The 24,089-nt window shown below is 47.1% G+C and overlaps 1 protein-coding gene across 1 annotated transcript in view; it reads left to right on the plus strand.

Annotated features, from left to right (window-relative positions):
- LOC134846052 (dolichyl-diphosphooligosaccharide--protein glycosyltransferase subunit STT3B-like) overlaps positions 1-24,089 on the plus strand; it is a 382,597-nt gene that overhangs the window by 10,593 nt on the left and 347,915 nt on the right. The gene's annotated exons all lie outside the window — the stretch shown is intronic.

Consider the following 24,089-nt stretch of genomic DNA (forward strand, 5'->3'; position numbering starts at 1 on the left):
ACAAAATTTTTTTTTGATTGTGATTTTGGTTGTGTGGTTGCCTTGAACTAATTAATAGGAAAGTTCGAGCAATCCGGGAACAATTAAAAGAAGGCCTCGGTGAGTGTATTAGGCAAATACACACTCACTTGAGAAGAAAAGTTGTTCCCTACTCTCGTGCACTTGGAGCAGTCCGGGTGTGGGAGAGCTTTTTCATAGACTTTAGAAATTTTCGATCAGAGGTTGCCTTGAGCTACTTAATAGGACAGCTCGGGCAATCGCGGGGCACCTAAGAGAAGACCTCGGTGGGTGTATTAGGCAAATACACACCCACTTGAGAAGACTGTGTCCTGTGCTTTGTTCTTTCGGATCGTTCCGATTGGGGGAAGTCTTTTTCTTTAAGACTAAGTTTTATTGATCTGTTTCCGAATCATCACTGCTTTTTATCAAAGATTGTTTAATTTTAACAGAGCAGTGACTTGATAAATTGTGTGGCAATAAATTGATACTGACAAAAGGTCGCTGTCACCTGTAGGATATTCTTATCTGATTATCTATTGTGTTTTGTGTGTTGATTATATCTTGTGAAAATCTGGTGATACTGTTATACTATACGACAGGGTTGAGTTAGCATTAGATCAATACTGAGCAGGCCCTGTGTGTGTGAGTAACTCTAGCTGAGTCACTAATATCGTCATTGAGAAACCTAAGAGATTGATACTGACTTTTCGACATACGAATATAGTTTTTTTTTGTGTCACAAAGTATGCAGCGCAGGGACTCGTTAGGATCGACTACTAAGATTCCCAGGCTGAGCAAGGGCAGCACGCAAAAATTTAAAACTAGGCGTAGCCAGTCCTCATTTAGCAGCGCCTCCGACGTGTTTGCTGAAAACGAATCGACTAAAGGTCAATCTGATCTTTCAGTGAGCGGAATGAGATTGAGGAGCGAGAAAAAACCTCGATGGCGATCAAAGGCGGAGCGCTGAAGCCGGAACCGCGAGCGAAACGCTTGTGGACCCCTTTGACGAGGAAGAACAAACGCTCATTCGACCCGACTTTGAGCCGAGCGAGGACCTCGAGCGGGAGGAAGTCGAGAGGACAGAGGAGACCTCGGAGCGTTCCGAGGTCGAGCCGCGAGAGGAAGTATTATTCAAGGGGATGTCCAAATCGGAAACCAAAAGTCACAGGTGGAGGGAAGAATACTCACATTCGGCTAGTACCCACTCATCTCTGGCCAAGCAGAGCAACAACGCGATGATGTCGAGTATAAGCCCGAGTGAAGAACAAACGGGTTCAAAGGCCAAGAAGAGTTGGAAGTCCTTGTACGATGAACGCATGGCGTCACTACCATCTGTAGGTTTAACTTCCAGTCATGACTACCCGGAGATAGCCCATCCGGATGTGAACTTCACACCGTGCCCAAGGAACGATAAGAACAGGAAGGCGTTATCAGCCTCGCCGACCAGGCCCATGTCAGATGGGATAACGATGGGAGCGTCATCAACCTTCGACAGATTAATGACGTCCATGAGCAAGCAAAAAGGCGGTGCGTCATCAAGCACCAGGCTGCAGCCGCAGTTGACCTCATCTTCTCTGGGACTAACCCCGTCATTTGGGGCCACTGGCGACATAAGTGACATGTTCGCTGGCGTAATGAATGGTCTGGATGAACTGAGACGGGACATGACTAAAAGAATGGATCATGTTGATGAGAGAGCTCACAAGGGTCAAGAGAATCTGAGAGATGAACTAACGCACGTGAAGTCGCAAGCGAGGATTGATCAAGCTCAGTTGATTCGCAACACCGATCAATGCCTGGCGGAGAGCCTAGCACAGGCAAACAAGGAGTCATACGAAAGAGAGGCTAGGATGACCAGGGAGATCGAACGATTGTTGAACGATCATGATAGTACCTACGCCCACACGATGACTAGCCTGGAGAAAAGGTTAGATGCAAAGTCTGACTTAATGATGCGGAAGCTTGACGCGATCCTGAATGGGAGTAGTTGGCAGGAGCATTCCAACCAAAGGGAGCGCTCACGCCATGCGAATGATGGAGATGGTACGGGCAGCAATGCCAGAGCCCAGCAAGGCTCGAGAACGAACTACGAATCAAGAAACAAGAAGCGGCCGAGGGCAGCCCCGCAGAGGCCTGGCTGGACGAATCCAGTCCCGCCGGAGGCAGATGCCACCCCGGAGACAAGGTTGCCAACCGTGCCACAAGTCAGTTCAGTACCAGATCTGACTACAGTCTCACAGGACACAACGATGTATGCCTCGATGTTTGAGCCTCTGAACAGATCTCTCGAAACATTCATCACCAAGCTCTCGAAGTCAACCGAGAGAGGAGAGAGGTCAAGAAGGACACTGAAAAAGCCGAAGTCATATAAAGACGAGTCAGACGGCTGCATTGATACTTGGATAGAGGTGATGAAGTTACACTTTGAGGAAGAGAATCTCTCCAAGAAACAAGAGTGCAGCGCGCTGACGAGCAACCTGGAGGGTACTGCATTAAGTTGTGTAATGGCGAAAAGAGCCAATGAGAGAGACAGCGCTCGCAAGATATTCGACATCCTGCTGAATCGTTTCGGCTCTGGAGTACAAGGGCACCAGGCTATGGTGAAGTTCGAAAAGAGGCGTCGAAGAGATGACGAATCCATAGATAAATTCTTGGACGACCTTGAATTGCTTAGGAGGAGAAGCAACCCGGATGAGAGAATATCCGAGCGAAACTTGGCGATTGCTTCGAAGTTCATGGACATGTTGGCCACTCACTTCACCCTGTCGCTTGACCAGGTACCCACGCCTGACGACTTGCGTATGAAGTCACGTGAGTATTTACTCATAAAACCGAGGGCGCAAAACCGTTACAGCAATTATGGCAACTATAGCGGGACAAACACTGGTGCGAATTCCAGTTGGTACAAACCTCGCGATGACATGGATAAGAGGAGGTCGTGTGCGAATTGTGGTTCGATGGACCATCACGTTTCCGCGTGTTCTGCATACAAACAGAACATGAAGGCCATAGGCTACTTTCTCGAGGACGCCGACGCGACCGACGAGGATCATGAAGAGTACGTCAGAGGGCTCATCATGAAATATGGTCCGAGGTGTTTCTTCTGTAATTTGGAGGGACACTTCAAGTCGGATTGTACTCAATTTTGGGATGCAGTAGCGGACGGGAAACATCCCCGCCACGAAGAGGCGCTTTCGGGCGTCAAGGCCAGTTGAGCACGTCTGATGAACGAGGCTGAATCTCGGAGGAAGGAGACGACACCGAGCACCTTCACGACCAAAAAGGTTAGGACATGGCCTGACGAGGTGGTAGCCTCGAACCTCGAAGCAGAGTCGTCTAGCCCACTCAAGGTGGATTACGGCCTGGCGGCAAGGCCAACGCTGCAGAATGTCAAACAGGACCTAGCCACGAAAGAAGTGGAGCAATGGGTAAGGTCGGAGCTGGGGAGCACAGATCTTCGGGAAAGTTTTAATGTTCTGGGTAAAACGACAAAAGTAGAAGACAAAGAGGAGCCCAAGAAACAGGGACTAAAACTGAACGTTATATCTGGTAAGACTTTCGGCATGACGAAGGAGGGGACCAAAATAATGACCATCATCTCAGTAGCAGGGCACCAGGTGGTCAAGAACTTGAGTGAACCATCCGAGATTACACTAGTCTACCTGGACATCTATGCCGACTACCTGAAGGAGAAGGATCCCAAACTGGACTCCAGTGCAGTGCGAGCGCTGCTCACAACGGGAGGTCCGAGGCTGATGAAAGTGGACGGACATTATATCAATGTCCATGGCCCTTACCCGATCCTGATGAATGTGGATGGCATCAATATCTACACGAAAGCTCACATAACTGATGCGAACGATCAGATTGGCCGGATATACATTGGTCAAGAGGAGTTGAAGGTTAGACGAATCGGACACAACGCGATGCTCGAACAAGATGCGGTGCATGTTGGTTGTGAGGCCGATCTGGCCGCACACGTTCTGGACGTGCAAGGCAGAAAACTTTCAGTAAAGGGACTGCTAGACACGGGAGCAGTGGTTAGTGTCATGCCATTCAAAACTTGGACCGACATGGGTTTCGAAAGGTCGGATCTCATACCGACAAACATCAGGTTGGCAGCTGCCAATCAGGGAACGATCTATGTCACTGGACGAACCCCGATCATTTCACAGCAGCTCGGAGGAAGACATCTTTGGATGAGCTTCTTAGTAGTGGAGAATTTGGACGAATCCGATCAGTTCATCTTAGGAAGGGATTTCGTTCGCAACTTTGACGTCACGATCGATCTCAATGACGGGTTGATTAGGATCAAGGATCCTGAGAGAAAGTATGAAAAAAGACCCCTTAATAAGATCTTAATTAATCAGGCCAAGGTGCCGATTTTTCTGGATCGAAAAGTTAGATTAAAACCAAACCAAGCCGTAGTAGCGACGTTTAGGATGAGGAACTTGAATGAACTCAGCAATGACAGACAGGTGTGTCTGGTACCAAATCCAAACAGTAAAAGCTCGGCTATTTTAGGAAGAAGCTTCTCACTCACTCAGAGTGGACTGTGTGTGAGTGTGTTATTGAACACAGAAGCAACAACAGTGACAATACAGAGGGGAAAGAAACTTGGCTACGCTTTGCCTCTGAACACAGACTTTCAGAGTGTGGAGAACTTGAAAAAGTTTGATGTAACTAAATGTCCATTGCATGCGAACCAAGAATGTATAATGAAAAGAGTGAATGAATTGAAATCTTCTAGGAAATTGTTTTCAATGAAGTCGGAAACAGATGATGGGCTGTCTAGTTGTTCCAACTTTCCTGAAAGGCCGACGGAAGCAGAGTTAGCAGCGAATAAACCTGTCCTACCTGAGATAGAACATCTGAAGGGTAAAATATCAGACAAGGAATTAGATTCGCTCAGAGCGGTGCTAAATTGGAACGCAGACGTTTTTTCGAAACATAAGGCCGACATAGGTTGTTGTAATTTTGTAGAACACGAGATTGAGATAGAAGAGGGCTCGGTACCTCATAGGGAAGGGGCGAGAAGAATGACCCCAAACAAGTCAGAAGCGTGTAGGAAGGAAATCGAGATGTTAATGGAGTACGACCTGATCGAGCCGTCGAAGTCCCCATGGGCTTGTGGCATGGTCATGGCGAAAAAGAAAGGGGGACAACTCAGATTTTGTTGTGATTTCCGTTATCTGAACGCAGTGACTATAAAGGATGCATACCCGATTCCCCGCATCGATGAGAGCCTATCCAAGCTGGGGGACGCGAAGTTCTTCACGACGTTGGATTTGGGCTCTGCATTCTGGCAAGTGCCACTCAGAAAGCAAGATCGAGAGAAAACAGGCTTCGCGTGTGAGCTGGGACTGTTCCAGTGGAAGAGGATGCCATTCGGATTGTGCAACGCGACGGCCACATTCCAGCGACTGATGGCCCAGGCACTCACGAGCGTCACTAAGAAATACGGGAATCTCATCATGTGTTATGTCGATGATGTCGTGATTGCAACACCAACCTTAGAAGACCACATAGAGAGGTTGGAGGCGGTGTTTTCTTGCATGAAGCAGGCGGGTCTGAAATGTAAACCCTCTAAGTGTGAAATCCTCAGATATTCCATAAAGTATCTGGGCCGCCTGGTTGACAAACATGGAGTGAGACCAGATCCCGAAGCGGTTGAAGCGGTGCTGACCTGGAAGGCACCTAAAACAGATACACAGCTGATGAGTTTTCTGGGATTTGCCAATTATTATCGAGAATTCATCAAGGGGTATGCTGACAAAATATACACCATGCAGAGGCTGATGAGAAACAAGGGCAAAAAGTTCACATGGACTGATGAGGCACAAGTTTCTTTTGAAAACATCAAACGTGAGCTTTGCGAGGCACCGTTCCTCGGCATGCCGACAGAGAAGGGGATGTTCGTGCTGGACACGGATGTATCAGTGGTTGCGATATCGGGCATACTTCACCAGGAGCAGGAGTGGAACGGGAGAACGGTTCTTCGTACGATAGCCTACGGGAGTAAAGTCCTGAGTGATACTGAAATGAAGTACGGCGCACCAAAAGCGGAAATGTTTGCGGTGATCACTTTCGTGGAAAAATACAGGGCCTACTTGGGGAGTGCTCCCTTCAAGTTACGTGTAGATAATCGTGCCCTTGCCTGGCTGAAAACCTATTCAATGGACCAAAGCTATATTGGTCGTTGGATCGTGCGCCTAGATGGATACCACATGATCATAGAGCACCGTACCCGTGACAAGCACCAGAACGCAGATAGCCTCAGTAAAAAGACAGAATTTTATGAGCGCCTCGAGGAGAAACAGGCTAACCAATCAGAAATCAAAGACGGGTTTTCCTTTCTGGACAAAGAAACCTACGACAAGCTGCCACTTACTAGGTGGTTAGACAAGTCAGGAAATCCTATACCCGGACACCCTGACCTTCCAGTGGGGACGGCCGCAGAGATAAAGCTTTTAGCCAGAGGCGAGCCCGTTCCGTTGGATCTGCTAGTCCGATCCAACTTGGTACAGCAAGAACTTACCAGGCTGGGCATAAACAGCATGGCTCTATTGACGAGGACGGTGAACGTGGCGCCGGACGTCATGGGAAAGCTCCGTGACTTGTTGGACAGGGAAGTGGATAGGCATGATCGTGAATGGATGGAGACCATGCAGCGGTTGAGTGTCACCGAGAGAACAGAGAAGAGGCCAGTGTCCATTCGCAGCCGAGGCGTTGAACGGGATTGCAGGTCGATTGTCAACCAGCTGGTGAGCTCGATGCCGAAGGAGGTCTTGTTGAGAACTTCGTTCACTGAATATGGAACACCTAATCAGAACCAAACTACTGAGGAAGTCAGGATCAGGTCGAAATCTAGCTTCACGAGGAGAGTGCATTTCACGGATGCAAAAGAAGAATACGAGCCGAGCCCAGATTGTTCGTCCGTGGACGAGACAATGTCCGGGGAGTCTGATACCTTCGAGCCAGTCAAAGACGACTCATCTGAGGAGTCAGACACCTTTGAGCCCGTGCAGGACGACTTGTGCGGGGAGAGGTTGACGAGACCACCTAGGGGCAGAATTTTGTCCGGGGAGTCGGGTTTGAAGCGACAGATGGACAGAGTTTTGTCCGGGGAGTCGAGAAAGATCTCAGACAACTTGGAATATGATGTTGGGAAATCAGTCGACTCAAGTGTTGACTCGAGGCCCCAGTCCTGGGACAACACGTCTGAAACAACTTCCAATTCCGATATGTCAGAGATCGCAATCCACTCCTTATTGGTAGACTGAAAGCAGCGTGGGCTGGACCGAGAAACACATCAGGATCCAGACAGGGACAGATACACCTCAGATGAAGAAGGCACTGTGGTAGATAATGCCGCAGACGAGCTCGAGCTGATAGCAGTTTCGAAACACCCAACCAGATTGCTGCCACATGGTACGGTCGTCCGTACCAATCTGGAACCATCTGTGCAGGAAGCGACGCCTTTGAAAAAGATATGGTGTGTCAAGTTGATGGACGATGCTCATGCTACGGAGATAATGAGTGGGCAAATGAACGTGGTGAAGACGTATTTGAAAGCCAGGTACAGGCTGTCGGATCTCCTAAGGGCTCAACGAAATGATAGAATGACGAGCAGTCTGAAGAGATGGATTGAGAATGGAGCACCTGACAAGGGAGATTTAGAATAAGACAGCTACAAAATCCTGAAGCAATTCTACCTGAAGCGAAACGACTTGTTGTACCTGAACAAGGACGGAATCGTAGCCTGCAAACGAAAAGAGGAGGACAAGGTCCTCTATAAATACAATTCAATAGTGTTACCACAGTTGTACCAGACCGAATTGCTCTTTCGCTCACATGATCAGATGGGCCATCAAGGCGTGGACAAAGTGTATAACAGGATACAGAAACGATTCGAATGGCCGGGATTGAAGAAGGCTTGTGAGAAGTGGATCGCAGCATGCCTGTCATGTCAGCAGGCGAAGGATCCCAGGAAGCTAAGGTTCCCCCTACAGTCAATAGAGTCGTCAGGTTTCAACGAAGTGGTGCAAATTGATCATCAGAAAATCTGCATGACAGCAACGGGCTATAATCAGGTGCTGGTAATGATCGACCATTTTACGAAGTATGCGGAAGCAGCACCCTGCATGACAGCATCGGCGGAAGAAACATGTAAATCATTTGATAAATGTGTGGATAGCAAGGCATGGCTGCCCCATCACGTTCCAATCGGACAATGGCAAAACATTCGTGGGTGATCTCACGAAGGAGTTGATGAAAAAGTCGCAGGTAGCGCAGGCCCACTCGACCACTTATCACCCGCAAACGAATGGCCTAGTCGAGAGGCAAAACCGCACACTGGTATCCATGCTGAGAGTCTACTGCTCGCGTTACATGGATGACTGGAACAAGCACTTGCCGCAAGTGATGGGTGCTTACAACAGCACGGAGCATTCCACCACGGGAATAAGTCCGCACATGATGTTAACGGGTCATGAAAAAGCGCTCCCGTTGACGTTTTTCTACCCTGAATATGAGGGGAAGAGGACAGCACCGCAAACGTACGTGCGGGATGTTATTAGAAGACAGCAGGACCTCAATGACTTATGCAGGAGGAATACGCAACAGGCACAAATTAGACAAAAAAGGAGGTTTGATAAAAGGACAGCTGATGCGAAAGCCTACTCAGTTGGCGACTACGTCTGGGTGTTCCAGGAAGTGGTTCCACCAAAAGGAACCAAGAAATTATTAAAGAAATGGCGTGGTCCATTTCAGATAACAGAAGTGCACCAAGGAGGTCGTTTTTATCGATTGAGCACTGGAAGAGCAGCTCATTATGAAAACATCAAACCACACAATGCCTCGTCAGAGGATTGGTGCATCCCAGCGGACATGCAAGAGGGAGACTATTTAATAGTGGATCCTGCTTGTGAAGTGAATGAAAGGGGTACTCGCGACAAAAACGACGGGAATGAGGTGGTGGACGACTGCGACCTACCACTGGATCTCGAGTTGACCGAGCGAGTAGAGGTGGACGATGAAACTCTACCCTATGCCGAGGAAGACTGGGACTGCCCGGAACAAATTGAAATTGACAAGGAATACAGCCTGACTTTCCTCTCACTATGGAAACACGCCAAAGCAAGAGAGGAAAAAACCAGAAGAAATACAATCCGTACGGCGAGGATTTCGTTGTAGACAGGATAGTTGTAAGTGACGTCATGGACTCGCTAGTGGGACTGGACGAAGTGGCGATGCTAGAAGAAATCGACTTGGTGAATGATATGGATCAAGATTGGATCGACGATCGATCAGAACCGGAAGTGGAGTTCGAACCAGAAGCGGAACAGACTCATGAGCAAGAACTAACGAACTTGCGCGTGCTCGAATGGCTCCATGATCTGCCGACAGATTCAGGACGTCGATAGAGACGGCGTCAAATACATCAGTCATGACAATACCGAGTCCAACTGGGTCACCCCAGATGGTCCTCTACGCGTTCCACAATCCAACCTTGATCTCCTAGACTTTGGGCGATCGACGGGGACGTCGATGGATATTTTTGTCCGGGGAGTGGGGGTAGGACTCACCCACACCGAAAATCTGATAATAAAAAAATTGAAATCGGCAAGAGAAACCGGAGAACTAGAGACAGAGGGCGAGAATGCTAAAAAACCACCTTTTGGACGAATCTTCGAATCGTATTTTGATCTACCGAACCATTACTCGAACAATATCGTCATAACGGACAGCGATTTCATACTCACGGAACGCACGTGCGCCATAGCGATAACCGCGGACGTAAGCTTCAAAACAGCACTAGCGGCTGACTTCAAAAGAGAGTATAAAAATATCGAGTTTTTGTGGAAACAGAGGCCTGGTGTGGGAGGGATGATAGCGCTGCCCCCTGTCGCATCACAGATACTAGGGAAATATTTGTGTTTTCTGGTTACCATGGCCACTGATAGGCAACACGTAGATCCAAAGAGCTTGGTATTGGCCATGACTCGACTTAGGGATTTTTTGGTTGAGAGAGGAGTGACCTCTCTCTCGTTGCCAGTGTACGATCCTAATAGGGGAAAGCTACATCCGAGAGAGTTGTACGCACTTATACATGTGATATTTTCAGAGACTGACATAGAAGTTTACTTACATAAAAAAATACTATCTGAGCATATGCTAAGAATTGCGCTCGGCGATAAGTGGTTTTTATTAAGTTATTCGATAAGAATTAGAGTCAAGTTTTAGGTTAGGTTAGGTCTTAGGTACAGTATTAGGGATTATGTTTTTATGTAATAGTTTAGGTGTGTGATGTTTATGTGTTACGTTATTGTTGTGATATGTTTTATGTTTGTGTCATAAAAGACCTGGGGTACTCCAGGTCATCAAGGTGACAGCGCACATTCGTGCTACCCTGACAAAGGTGAAGGTGGACGATCCACCTTGGTGCTAAAATTTTAAATCAGAATTGAGAAGAGAATTTCAATTGAGAATTTTAAAGAGTTGAATGATGTTGTATCCAAAAATGATGGTTCTAAGTCGCGACTTGTTTTTTAGATCTTGATTGATCGGAAATTGTTTACTGAACACTGAATCAGACGAGACAGAAAGAAATTACACGACACGACAACAAGAATCAAGACTATAGGAAATGGGTGACACGAACGAACTCATGGAATTCCTCTCAGCGAGTCTAGGAGCGACTCTAGACGAGATCTATCAGCGGCTGATCGATTGTGATTTCACACGAGAAGACCCGGGGTTGGCGATGTTTGTGGTCGCGCTCCTCAATGCATTAGGACGAGAGGGTCGAGGGAATCGCCCTACGGAATTCGTGTTGATGTTGGCCTTCGGTGAGTCCGGGACCGCCGAGAGAGGCCGAAATCGACTGATGAGATGGAGGCGTGGAGAAATGTCTGGCCACGACCTGGCTCGTGAGCCAGGACTAGGTGAGCAGTCCAACCGGCGCAGCCACTCATCGGAGCGAAAAGACAACGTGATGGGCCAGGCCCGTCCCATTCGGTCGACTCCCCTACAGCTGCTCCTCCTTCGAAGAAAGTGAGGGTGAGTGAAATAGAGATCCAGACGTCGGAGACGATCGAGACGCTGGAGAAGAAGGAGAAAGATCAAAGCGAGCTGTGTGCCAAACTCCAGGAATATAGGGCAATAGCTCGAGAAAGAGACGAATGGAAGAAGAAATACGAAGATCTACAGGTGGCTTATAAGGAGGATGAAATAAAGCACCTTAAGGAGCTGTATATGGCGAAGGTGAGCCAAGTGTTTTGGCGAGCATGAGATCCTCGGAGGGATCCAACGACACACGCCCCGGGACAACAGCTCAGGAGCTGTGTGTATCGAGAGAGCCCGAGGCTCCTCAGCAGACACGACTGTCTGCTTCTAGTCAAAGGTTCACGATACCAGACCCTTCTGACACTTACCTCGCCCCTCAGTTCCAAGAATCGTTCAACCAAGTGGCCAGGGCTACATTGGAGGAAATCAACCGAACCACTGGACGGACATTGGGTAGGATCGTTCCTTCCCAGCGTCGTGATCAGTCATCAAATAGCTCGGAGCGAGCACCCCACACGATAGTGCCCGTGGGGACTGCGCATAGCAGAACCTATCAAAAGTCTCGCGTGGTAGATATCAGGAAGAATCTGATGACACGGTACCAGTTCACGCAAGTAGCTGCGGAGCATCCTCGAACCAGGTAATTCCCCCAGGGAGTCGCCACCTGATCATAGGAGACAGTTTGGTGAGGGATCTGAATGAGATCTCCGTCTATGGTCAGACAACCACTTTGTCCTTTGGAGGAGCTTCAGTGGCTCAGGTCATCAAGATGATGGAATTCCAAAGCGAGGATCACCTGGATACGCTGGTGATAATGCTAGGAACTAATGACGTCTCGAGAGCCCCAGTGACTCCCGAATGCAAGTGGGAGCCTCTGCTGGTATGCCTCCTGAATGAACTGAAGGAGAAGTACAGGCCCAGGTTTGTGGTGCTGTGCACGATACCACAAAACCCGCTGATGGGCACCACAGTGGCAGATTTCATGAACGGCAACCTGACACGGTGGAACGAAATGATCCGTAATCTGGTGAGAAACAACCCTGGCGAGTTGCGACTTCTGGATCTCGAAAATACGCTGCGCATGATTGATCATGTTGCGCTTACCAAAGATGGGATACATTTCAACACCCAACGAGGGAGACACTGGATGAATGATGTATTTCAGACGCAATTGAGAGAAATGGAGCAGGAGTCGAGGGCGACCAGTTCTCTGGCTCGGACCAGCACAACGACCGGAGGAAGTAGAATAAGGGCAAGCGTGCCCGAATCCCTCGTCAATCGCCTAGGGCCCTTGGCAATGGAGACGGCTGTAGTCGCACCCACCGCTCCGAGCTCAAACGTGAGAGAGAGGCTAGGGACTGCTCCTCCTCCCAGAACACAACCGCTTGAAAGCCGACTCAGCAGATCAGTGGTTCAGAACAGAAATAACTCCCAGACCGTGTCTAGGAGGAACGATCGGCCCGCCACGGCAAACCCTGCTCCAGCGTAGGGAGTTGAACCAGGCAGCCTGCTGCTTTGGAATCGATCAGACCCTAGTCATTGGGGACAGTATAAGACGGACATGTCCACGAAGCTGAACATGAATACCCTGAAGTGTCGGGAGGACGCGATGAGAATGATTGGCGGAGAAAGTCCCACAGTGTCGCGATTGTATCGGATACCAGGTGTGGATTGGCTGCTAGCAGAGCAGGAGCAGTTCAGCTCTACGACTAAGCTCCGACATGCAGACTTGAACGGGTTGCCTCAGGACAATACCTTTGGACCTTTGAACACACGATCCCTTACGGACATCAGACAGAGAGCCCGGGAATAGACGCCACCTGCTCGAAGGGGCAAGTTTCAGGCAGAGAACAAGCCCAATAACAAGCATCATAAGATGTACAGGCAGTTCGCTAAACCACCCGGTCAGACGCCTGGCGAGTATTCAAGGGACTACCCCCGAACGACTACGGTAGATGGAGATGACCAGAGATATGGGAAACTGAAGGCCCCAATAGGCGATGGCCTGTTCGCAGCTTACGATCCCTTAGAGATGAAAGCTGCAAAGTATCTGATCGTAGCCAGTTCCAATTATCTCTATACGCCCCGTTCTCTCTTTTGGCCCGACGTGATTTTCTTGACGGCACCTAAATTGGACTGGGGACAAGCAATCGGCATGATGATAAGTGTGCGAAGGGTGGTCAGTATGGAGCCGCAGGTAATAGTGGTTGCAGGCTCAAATGATCATCTGCAAAGCAGGGGCTTATTGTCACGTCTGACGGATGGGTCGATCCCGAGTAACGAGGTCATAGGGGAGGCGATAATGACACTGCTCTCGGCGATGGCTGAGGTAGAGGCAGCAGCAAAACAACGCTTCACCCAAAACGTGGTGAAGGTGATTTTTGTATTGTCACCAGGGTACGCTGCATTACCAGAACCCCTTCAATTTGTATACACAATGGTCACAACAATAGCAGAGGGGAGGTTCAATGTGATAATTCCTGCCCCGAACAGAGTAGTGGACCCGGACAGTTACTACCCGTCCCGATCTGAGCTTCCCGCCGTTTGGGCTGACATTTCGAATGCCATACAGGGGCTCAGAGATTGTAGCACAACTCGGTTGGTGCTAGATGAAGTTCTGGGGTTGGAGCTGTCCAACTTTGCCAGATTGCTGAAATTAAGACCAGGGGTGGATGACGATCATCTGTTAGTACAACAGGTGGCTGATGATCTCTGGTTCAGACAGATGGATCATGCCGAGAATGAGCTTGGCATGACAGTCAGGAAGAACATGACAGCAGCCGAAGAAGATCTCATGGCAATGGCTTTGCGCACGAAGCCGCACAACAATATATGGTTGTACTTGTCACCAAGGCTGTGCACCTTGGGTGAGGACGCGTTCGAGCACGCGCCGGCAGTGATAAAGGAGATACACGTGTACCTGAAGAACCTGTTTGATGCCCGGGAGTTAACTAGGGGCATGATGTTGAAACTAATGCAGGACGTAAACACGATGTCACTGGACAAGTTCCAAGCTGACGTGCTAGCCACGAGGGCACAGTACGAACGATCGGATGCTATCTTGTGAGGAATGGAGGTGGGATGGACGCCATCCTTCCTGTCGACGTGCTATCCTAGGGCATCCCGGAACTTGATCGCGAGTTTTGTCATAGACATCAGGAAGTTATCGATTGGCCTGGTATTAGCCTTATACGTGACATTTGGTCACGAAAATTTCGTGAAGGGGCCGGCGAATCTCTTCACCCAAGCGTTAGCAGATTTGAGATTGGATGGACTCCTGACTCTGATTGCCATGACCCACGGTCGACTGGGTGGTTTGCTTGTGCTGTTACGTTACCCTGAACAACTACAGGGACCCAGTCGTGAGTTCAATGCACAGTTGGAAACCGCCTCGCTCAAGAAGATGAAAGACTGGAGGACTCTCCTGCTTCAATATCTCTTACAACAGAACAGAAGCGTCACGGGAGAAGACAAGGTGGCGACGGATGCGGGCGAGTGTAAGCAGTATTGTGGCATGCCCTTACTGACGGACTTGGCTGTCATGATGCGGATTGATCCGTTGGCTCTGGTCCATGGACTGCGGGAATTCGTCACAGTGGTGTATGGACCGGTGATGTCTTTTGCGTTCCCGGATGTACAAGTTAAGGCATACAGGAATTCGGTGTTGTACGTCAACCTGGTCTCAGTCGTGGACTGTTCCGTGCTGAACTGGGTAGAACAGAGTGAGTTGAGAAGGCTGGCCAGTGACGATAGGCTGTTCGGAAGAATAGCGGAGCCAGGTTGGATGTTGATGGATTTCAACAACCACTTCAAGTGCCGAATGGGCCGTGAGGAACTTTCTCACATCCAGTTCAACCCGAAGCTTTGGAACTTAAGACCAGTAGTAAAGGATACGGGAGCGGCTATGGGAGTGCCATTCTTGCCAGAGGCCTATGCACACGCCAAAGAGAACCAGCAAGCGTGGCTTTCTGGGTCCAGGCCGCTGCCGGACCAATGCCCTCGATATCCACCGATAAGGAGGATGTTGTTGGGAGTCACATCTCCCATCATTGCCCCTCGCATCGGAGCAGCTCGCGACGCAGAGAAGAGAATGTTGAAGTGGAGTGAAGGGATGGAGCCGCGCTTCATCGGCTGGAATGTTGCAGCCGCGCACACGTTTGACTTCTCATTTCCTGATGCTTGGAGTAGAAAGAAGATCAAGGCACTGCCTTCCTGGAGACCAGAGGTCTCGGCCGAAATGTGGAACGAAGTGTATTCTCCCACAGATGACTTATCAAGGCTGAAGTGGTCAGGAGAAGTGAAAGTAGTGATGATGGAAGTGGCAAAGGAGAGCAGAGGAGGCTCATATATAACGATAGAGGACCTGGCACCACATGGCGAGGAGTCTGGAGAATTCCTGGTGAATGATGAGTTGTTTTATCATGCAGGAGACGTGACCGTACCGGCTCGGCCGGACTCGGGTATAGACTCACAACAAGGACCTTCAGGACCCAGGCCGAAACCTGATGCAGATGATGATGATTTGATGGATCAGGACGATGACGATAACGAAACCGAGGGAAAGACGGGAAAACCGGGTGAGACAGATCTGGGAGCGTTAGAAAGGGACTTGCTAGAATACCGGTTTAGTGAAGACGACGATGGGGAAGTCGATGGGAGTCTATTGTTAATGACGCCATCGTCTTTCATGTCCCCCACGAAGGAGGCGTCGGCCGACTTGTCCCCGATAGACCCAATAAGCCAGGCGAGAGAGTGCCAAAGCAGGGTTCCGCAGAGATTGCTCCATGAGTCACCAAGGAGGAGAAAAATCGAGGAATCAATGAGGGTATCCTTCCTGAGCACGTTGCCGGAAGAGGAATGGGAGAGATATCAGAGTGAGCTAGAAGGCAAGAGAGGGACAACCTGGAGCCGAGTGAATTTCATGGAAAGATCATGGGATGTGATAAGGCGATATGGGACGCAGTCCATAATGAAGGTGGGATTGAACCAACCCATCATGCGTGAGGTCCTGGAGAAAATAGTGAACTCCAGGCAGTCGGATGTTCTGACCGAGTCAGTAACAGAAGACAGTGCCGATGATCAGCAGGTTACAAAGAAATTACCTGTTAGACGAGCCAGGAAGGGGCTGAAGCGACTAAAAGGGAAAACAGGAAGTCGAGCCATGAACCCGAGAGTGGTGAAGTCGAGAGCCAGCGCAGTGGTGACCTCTTTAACGAGCGCAGGTCGTTCAGGCGAGAGCTGGCAAGGAGATAGTGCAACGCTGACAGGGGGAGAAAAGGAGAATCTGATACCCCCTATGCTCTTGGCAGGTCTGACCACGACTGCCGTAAGATCAAAGAAAACTGCACGAACCCTGGCAGACACTAAATTAGAGATGGAGATCATCAGTCGATGTGGATCTGGAGGACTTGAAGATTACAGGCCCCCGCGGACCAACATAGCCAAGCTGAAGCTGGAAGGACAACTCGACGTGGTCGAGTACAGTCGAGTCACTGTACCGGAATCAGTCCACATGGGAGATCCAGCAGGAGGTTATGTGGAGATGTTGAAGGCGAGAAACTCCGCGAGAGGGCACCTGATGGCTTGGAGCGAGAAGCGAGCCATGCAGGAATATCTGAAAGAGCTCACGGAGAATTCAAACTTAAATCGAAAAGAATACGGCACGGTAATGTCCTCTGAAGCGAACGAAGTCGGATTGGAAAAATTACTAGAAATCTCCTGAAGGGCGGCCCTCCAGAGATACTTCGACGAGGCGATGCATGCACCTGCTACGGTGGCAGCATACCTGGCTCATCCTTGCGTGAGAACTGATCTGCAAGTACGGTTGGCTTGGTGCCTGATGGGCATCAAGAGGGCGGAGTATGAAGCCAGTAGTGATTCGAAATCACGAGAACAGGAGCTGGAGTTAATGGAAGCTCTGCGAGCGTTGATTTCAAAAGACGATTCTGCGATAGCATGGGCTAAGCGTAAGGATGCCCTTTGCTTTGTCAGGTTCGTGGTGGATCGTATCCCCACTCCTGTTTTGGGAGAATGCATAAAGATCATTCGGCAAAAGGGAGTTGATTGTGAAAGGAACTTCCTTAGGGCACTCCTGGAACTATATCAGGACATGCCATTGACTGTGCCAAGCAAGGAGTCGAATGACATGGAAAGCTATCGCAAGTTGGAAGAGGTGAGAAGATATTCCAACAGAGAATTGAAAGTGAGCCGGGAGTTGATTGAAGCAGTCAAAGGACAAAAAGAGTTTGCAACACTAGGGAAACTGAAGTCGTTCCAATATGTGTCTGGCATACCGGGGATGGCGTATAATCCCTTCGTGAATGAAGAAGCCAGGGAAGCGTACTTCGACTATGAGCAAGTCATAGTACTCAATTTCTGGGTCGAGCGTATTAAAGAAACTGGAATGCTGATGGTGGAACAACCCAAGCTGGGAATTATTTTGGAAGAACGAGTGGTCAAACCCTCGGTTCCCGAATTAAAGGGGAAAGTGAGTTTTGATTGTGGTTCTTGGGACGGTCCCTTGAAAACCAGTCTAGTGACGATGTGGGAACTCATGAAGCCTTCTTGGTGTCCACATCCTAACGCCGGTTTAATCTGGGACATGACGGCGGATATCACTTTAGACCTAGATGATGACGCGAGTTTGCATGATCTGGCCATGATACATCATCTGCTGGCCATGAGGTTGACGAAGCGGAAGAGCAACCCATCCACGGAGCTGTCCGAGGAAGGTCCATCGAGTAATTGGTTGAAGCAAGGCACATGCTTGGCTCAACGCAGTGGGATGGAAGGACATGTTTGTAACCTGGGACACTGCCTGGTTACGCTGAGTGAGCAGCATCAGCAACTGGCACGATTGTATGGAAGATTGAGCATGTCGGATAAGAGTGGCATGGAGTTGGTCGCGGACTGTCATGGGGTGACGGATGTAAATTTGATCACAGCCTTGGGATTTTGTAGCATGACGAGTTCGATAGAATCGCTTGAGCGCCTGGAGCGTGCCCATGAGCTAGTGACGTCCCTCAGCGTGGAAGTATTCCCTGGAGCATTGCAAACGGAACAGAAGATCGGAGGCTGGAGAGAAGCTCTGGAGAACGAGATGAATCTGAAGGATAATGAGGCCTATCATAAACCGACTGGTTCAAAGTATCTGGTGGGTTCAAGCTCCGCACCATATTGCAGTAGTAGATATCCTACACACATGGTGGTGATGGATGTGAGGACACAGCAGGTGTTGATTGATCAACTTTTCTCTGTGCCAAAGTGCGTGAGGTTGGCCAGAATGTCGGAGAGGTCACATGATTTGTTGGCAAAGATCTTTCGGGCAGTCCCGAAGAGATCTGAAGGCGAGTTGCGAGACGTAGTGGGTGAAGAGTTTCTGAGATTAAACGAAGGCAATGTGAGTGAGTTCCAGAAACAGAAAGCGAGTGGAGCGTTACCCACTGAATTCCCCACCATAGAAGAGAAAGACGACTTGCATAGAATTCTGATGGAGGTGGAACCGTTGCTGGGAACCTCAGGGCATCGGACCCGAAGGAACATAGTGAGAACCCATGGGGAGTATCCTTGCCACTGCTTGGCGCAGACGTTGTGGTACCCCAAACGCGGGAATCTGATGCTAGTATGGGACGTGGAGGAGTTGTACTCTACGGTGTTGCCCGATCAGAATCAACAGGTGTCAATCGTGGTGGTTAGTGCCATGCTGGCAGTGAGATGGCTGGAGGCTAACGCGGACACAAGTGAGCAGGAGACGGCCGTGCCGACTCCTGAGCAGCTGAGCAACGTGAAGATGAGTCGTGAATTGGATCTTTTCAGAACCACCTGCAAGGTTCTGAGAATACCTAAAGCCATTGAGAGAATATGGTCAAGGCAAAGATTGATGCCTTGGTTCCGTGCAGTGATGACATCATGGATGTATGAACGCGCGAAGCGTCACATGTCGAGGAACACGGAAGCCTGTCAATCTTTCCAGCTAGATATAGGACCAGGAGCCTATAAGAGAGCATTCTTGACGCACAGAAACGCGGTCACCACAGCGGTGAAGCGGGTAGCTGGAGCGCCTTGTGTAACTGAAGGTGAGAAGAAAGAGGTCTTAAGAGCTGACCTGGAACGAAACGTGAGCCTATGTCTTCACAACAGCTTTTGCAGGAACCGGGAGCAAAAAGTTAATGTTGTTTTGCTACCTTGTTGCAAACCGAGGCTGTTGGAGCAGGAGAGTTGGGGCACGGCCCGCAACTCTATGGACATGTTGGAGAAAGTTCTGGAAGACAGTGACGATGAACATCAGGATGGAGAAGCGATGGAATGAAGATGATGAACGAAGAGAACAAGTGAAGACGTGAGCAAGAAAGGAAGAGAAGGAGAAAAAACTTGATTGTCTTTGTGTGTTAAAACTAGAAGCAATCAACCAAGTTTTGATTATTGAACTTGTGAAACTTTTTGTTTTGATCTAGTTTGGTCAAACCAAACTTTGAAAATTGTTACAATTGTTTTACAAATCTGATTTCTGGCAACGCGCCTGCAGCCTGACAAACATATTTCACGATCACCTGAAATATGAAGTCCTATTAAGTGACTCGTTTCAACCAAAAATATCAAGAGTGTACTGGCAATTCTACGAGAAAATCTACAATGAAGTCGATACCTGCACCTGGAGAATCAACTGCGGATGCACAAGATGCTTAAACTTCAAAAAACTAAACTCATTAAACTAAAATATGATTGATCTCATAAACTTGATTAAATATTAATAATAATAATAAAACAGAATTTAGGATACATCCATGGGAGTTAGCTCCCGAATCAAGTTTATGAGATTGTGCCATTCTGCCAGATGGCACAGCGCAACCTTCCGACGAAGCACGAATCAGAGAGAAAAGGCCTTAACAGCAAAAAAGTGCTTGAAAGGAGGGTCAGAATATTCTGGAATATTTATTTTTAAAATATCGATTTTCAAGTTGATATTTCTCAGAAATACGAAAAACGGCCATTTTGAGCCAAAAAGTGACGAAAATCAGAAGAACGACAGATATTGTGGAAAACAGTCGTACAAGAGACGGAAAACACGAAGCCTCTTATCGTGGCAACAACGCACGATAAGACCGTTATCAGCGGATATTAGTGGAGAAGGAAGCTTCAGTGGGGGAAGAAATATACCACGGAACCCTCCCGAGACGAAAAATAGAAGAGACAAGAGCGTAATTATTCGCTGGAATATCACGGGAGCGGAGGCTTGACCCCCCAGAGACTGTTTATGTGAAGGGACTGTATAGAATCAACTTTGTAGCTACCTGAATGTCATAGATCTCTTAATTAACACCGTTATTGTTTGATATTTCAGAATATGAGTAGCTAGAAAGAGGAAAGGGTCAATCCATCTCCAATGGATTTAATATAGAACTGTCACACAAAAACATGTTAAAATAGGTTGTTCGAGCCGTGTTTTTAATGACAATCACGTAGTCTGAGGATCCGAGAATCAGCTATGTGGTTGTGTTCGCATGTAAACGAAAGCTGATCAAAAGTCGTTTGACTGATGGCCTAAAAATGGTAACTTTTTACTTTGCCCTAGACAGACCAGAAAATCAACCGGCAAGGTCGAGACGGTGAAAAGCGAGTAGGATTAAGGTAACTGACGCCTGCCAGTCGTTAATAGGTACTTTTCCTACGCTCCGTCGCTGTGTAGTATTTGGGCGAATGTTACAGATCAATGATACTTTAGTTTAATGAGTTTAATTTTTTGAAGTTTAAGCATCTTGTGCATCCGCAGTTGATTCTCCAGGTGCAGGTATCGACTTCATTGTAGATTTTCTCGTAGAATTGGCAGTACACTCTTGATGTTTTTGGTTTAAACGAGTCACTTAATAGGACTTCATATTTCAGGTGGTTGTGAAATATGTTTGTCAGGCTGCAGGCGCGTTGCCAGAAATCAGATTCGCATATATGAAGTCGAAAGTTCTTCGCGTTGAAACGTCTTGTTGTTTTCGGTCGATTTGATTCAGTGATTTCTATAAATCGCCACCATTCCAGGTCGGTCTTTCCTCTTAGAATGTTCGCGAACAAAAGTAGTACAGGCATTTCTTGGTAAAGAAACAAGGGAAGAATTTGAAGAGTGGTTAACCTCGATTTATAAGGAATTTGTTTATTTCCAAGTATCCATTTCGTTGCTCTCTGTTGCACTTTTTCTAAGGTGGCAAGATCTTGCTTTGAGGGTTTCCAGACTGATGATGCATAGCTAAGGATAGTTACTACATAGCTTTTATATGCATTTTTCCTGTTGTTCATGGTTGTGGCAGGTGATAAGTTTCTTTTGATGCAGTATAGGGCCTTCAGTGCTCTGCTCGCACGATTGTTTGCATGAGAAGTCCAGTTAAGATTTTTTGACATTATCATTCCAAGATCTTTAAGTTCGTTAGGCTGTTCGAATTTGTACGAGAATATACTTAGGTTGCACTCGCCCTTAATTACTAGTGTTTTGCTCTTGGTCATATTGAGGCGCATTTCATTGGTTTCACACCACTTCCAGAATTTTCTAATATCGATGTGCAGGGTAGTCGGGTCGGTGCCCATAACTCCCATGGATGTATCCTAAATTCTGTTTTATTATTATTATACTTATTATTATTGTTATAAGTTATGCTTGAAAAAAAATTCTTGAGTCATAGTTGTATTATATAATCGTGTTTGCAGTTAGTTCCAGAACTGTTGTCCATAAATGACGACAAACTACAATGATATTGTCAGCAGCACTTGGAGAATATGACAAAAACCACAGACAAAAAGGGAGCAAATCCCTGTGTCCAATAGGGCACAAATCCTCATAACTACTACTACTACTACAGATGTGAGCATCTGTGTTTAGTTAATTGATAGCATTTTTTCTAATTATGCTGAGGTTAGGCCAGTTTTAGGTTGATCTATCTGAAATGAACCAAATTATTAATGTCCAATAAATACTAAGGGTGATTACTTCAAGTACCTGCTCTGTTTTCAATGACGTTCGCGTGTTTTAGGTATGTAGAGACCTAGCCATGTGGGCGTACCTTTTTTATCTAGGGGCTATTTTGTTTGTGGCCTTTTTATCCATGTCATAAGCGAATGGTGAACTTGGACCGACTGATTGAGGTACAAAACATAGTATCCCTTTCGCTTAAGCCGATGGTCTTAAGGCCCATTTTCTTAAAATCATATTGATTTGAGTGACCGACTCAACTTGAGTGAACGATGTTCTGAAGGAAATGTTACATTTAATTACTTTCGATTAGTCAAGTTTTTAGAACATTTTGTAGACATGTTTGTATTTTTTCCAGATCTATTGTAATTTTGTTTAATAATCCTGATGATAGACAATATTAGCGAATTTAATTGAAGTAAAGTTTTAAAGTTCTTATAAACTCATGAATTCCCATTTGAAGGAAACGGAGAACGAATCGTTGCCGAATCGAGGCTCCAAAATCTTCTCGCGAAATCTAGTGATTATAAGAAAAGAGATTCGGTAACTTCGTAAGAGTCTGAAACAAAAAGTTCGTGTTAAAACGCAGTTTTCAACACCAATGAGCTGCACAAAAGTTGCAGCTTGTGTTCACGCGCTTTGACAATATAAGGGCTTGTTCATGTTTTAAAGCCTGATTTATTAATGAAAAGCTATCTTTTCACATTACTTCAAACAGATATTTTTATTACAAATCGATATTTAGCCGCTTTTATTTGTATGTTCAAATAGCCGAAGCAGCGTAGGCCTATGTCTTTTTTAATGCTATGCAGCATTAACATGGCCGATAAGTGTTTTTTGGTCTCAGTTGCCGCCCGCTAATTAAAAAATTTTTAAGTTATCTTTCGAAGCTTTTTATAAATTTAGTTTTAGGAAAAAATCCTATTTCCGTCTCTATTTTCTATTCTTCATTTTGTAACGAAATATTTTTCTTCTTATTGAACACAGTTGCGAAGCTCCGCTTCGCCTCTGTGTTTACCCTGCTTTTTTGTTTAGGCCATGATTTTAACTTCAAAAGTTAAACTCAGTTATATATTAACTTATGAGAGAATTTAACAGTATTCCAAGAGCTTCAAATTGTTATATTTTGCTTTGAAATTCGATAGTTAAAAAGGTTTCATAACATTTCAATCAGTTTTTTTTCGGTTTCCTTGTTCTGTTAGCTTTTCCAACTGTCTCTTGGCTGTGTTCCTTATAAAAGTATACGCTAAGTATTTGTTTAGACGAAGATTTAGCTGCAGTAGGACTGCTAGTTTTAATGTTGCGTACCCATGGCGCCGCATTCCCGGGTAGCCGAAAAATTAAATACCTCCGGTTTAAATTTGGGGGCCCTGTATACTTTATTTTCTTTGTTGTCGCGGGGGGGGGGGTATTTGGGAGGAGGGGAATGAAGAATGGATGGACTAAGTTTGGGGATTGGGTTAGAGATAAAGGACCCCAAATAAGAAAACAATGTTTTTTCTAAGTAAGGTCGTAGGATCTCCTTCACTATCCCCCCTATGGTACCTAACAACGCATCTCCCCCATATTAAGAAATTGGTAGGGGGGGGGGGGTAATTGTTAAGTAGATTTAAATTTTCGGCTTTTTATTTCGGCTAACGAATTTATTGTTGGCTAACGAATTTATTTTTCGGCTATCCGGGAACGAATTTATTTTTCGGCTATCCGGGAACTAATTTATTTTTCGGCTATCCGGGAACGAATTTTTTTTTCGGGTATTCGCCTTCGTGACACGCCACCGTTTTAATTTTTGCTGAATAATTTCTTAGTTTTTCATTGCACACGGATGGAGGCTTTTTAAACCAGTCTTGACAACGAATTTGTTGCAGCTCAGGTCGGGGTACGCTAGTTATTTCCAGACTTTGATGGTCGCCCAGATACTATTCGGCGACCAAAGTTTCATAGTCTGAACGGCATTTTTCAGATGCGGACCAAGTCTGGAAATATCTGATGTCGATGGTCAGATTTCGATCATCTGGAATTTAATTGCGATCAATTCTTTAAATCAGTCGTTATAGTCTTGAAATAATCG

Source organism: Symsagittifera roscoffensis, chromosome 5, assembly GCF_963678635.1.
Source record: "Symsagittifera roscoffensis chromosome 5, txSymRosc1.1, whole genome shotgun sequence".
NCBI classification, from domain to species: Eukaryota; Metazoa; Xenacoelomorpha; order Acoela; family Convolutidae; genus Symsagittifera; species Symsagittifera roscoffensis.